Source organism: Octopus bimaculoides, chromosome 4 (genome assembly GCF_001194135.2).
Source record: "Octopus bimaculoides isolate UCB-OBI-ISO-001 chromosome 4, ASM119413v2, whole genome shotgun sequence".
In the NCBI taxonomy this organism is placed as follows: domain Eukaryota; kingdom Metazoa; phylum Mollusca; class Cephalopoda; order Octopoda; family Octopodidae; genus Octopus; species Octopus bimaculoides.
In genome coordinates this window covers 146,850,804-146,852,625 of record NC_068984.1, presented here as the reverse complement: position 1 = coordinate 146,852,625, position 1,822 = coordinate 146,850,804, and positions in this window count along the sequence as shown.

Below are 1,822 nucleotides of genomic sequence, written 5' to 3'. Positions count from 1 at the left end.
TGTGTGTGTGTGTGTGTGTGTGTGTGTGTGTGTGTGTGTGTGTGTGTGTATAATTATCTCTTTTAAATAGAAAGTTAATTTTTCCCAGCCACTTTGCATCGTAGTAAAATTATGGAAGGAAAGCACCTTGTGCTCTTCATCTTTTGAGTCTTAAGGTCTTGCAGATATTTATTGTCCTGGATATCGTGGACAAATCCCAAGTTCAGCCATACTTTGCTCCAGACTGGTTGGTACATATCCTGTTGCTTCAATAAAAATAAGTATGAAAATGAAAGTGTATCTTGGGTATTGGATTTGCAAACTCCTCATCAATGGTCCATAGACGTTTTCTTACTCCTGTATTTTTCTAACCATATTGGGTCTCCAGGGTCTCCAGTGTCTCCAGGAGGTGGCTGATTTCCACGAGAGAGCAGATACGTTCTTTTGTGGCTCCACACAATATCTGACCGGTTATGTTTTAACTTAGAGGTTGCATGAATGAATGCATGTATGTATGTATGTATGTATGTATGTATGTCATTATCCAGTTTTATTTCAAGATTTCTTGCCAATAGAGAAAGAACCGGTTCCTAACCTAAATTCAAAGCGCCTTCATTGGAATGTCAACATCAACAACAGGGCATTTTTGTATGTATGTATGTATGTATGTAATGTAATGTAATGTATGTATGTATGTATGTATGTATGTATGTATGTATGTATTAATGTAAACTTGATATGATGTCAAGGTAGATATTTGTAATAAGAATCTGTGCCTGGTGATGATAGCCTTATTCATTCAATTACAGATCGAATGCCGCCAGGGCAGATTGTGATTTATTTGTAGTTGTGTATCCGAGAAATGAATGAATGACACTACTTCGACTGCGTCTCTTTCTGTTCACAGTGAAGGCTTTATACCTCGTCTTTATACCTCGATGGACGGCAGGAAGAATCTTTAGCGCGGCAGGGAAAACGCTTTGTTCGAATTCTGCCGTCGTTGATTTTGCCTTCCGGGGTCGATAAAATAAGTACCAGTCAAGGACTGTAGATGATGTAATGGAATAGCCTCCTTCCCCAAAATATTAGGCCTTGTACCTATGTCGTTGCTGTTGTTATTAATATTATCATTATTATTATTATTATTATTATTATTATTATTATTATTATTATTATTATTATTATTATTATTATTATTATTATTATTATTATTATTATTATTATTATTATTATCAGTAGTAGTAGTAGTAGTAGTAGTAGTAGTAGTAGTAGTAGTAGTAGTAGTAGTAGTAGTAGTATCTACTGCAAGATCACCTGGTGTACAATAATTGGTATCTTCTCCAGTATCCATTTCCAAGTAATTCCTCAGAAACTCTCACCATTTCACAAATGATTCAGAACTGATCCGCGAAATGATTTATTTCAGCAACACTTTCATATATACATACACACACACGCACATATGTATATGTATATATACATACATATATGTGTATATATGTAAATATATCTATATATTTACATGTACACACACATACATACACACACATATACATACACAGACACACACATCATCGAGTGAAACAGCGATCTAATTATTTCCAAGAGAATATGTAAATCTTTGTAGCTTTATTTATATTTATTTTCTTTAAGAAATTGGATATTCTGGATTAAAAGGGGATCTAGTGACTACGACAATTGGTATTTGGAAACCATATATCTATCTATCTATCTATCTATCTATCTATCTATCTATCTATCTATCTATCTGTCTCTCTCTCTCTCTCTCTCTTTCTCTCTCTCTCTCTCTCTCTCTCTCTCTATATATATATATATATACATA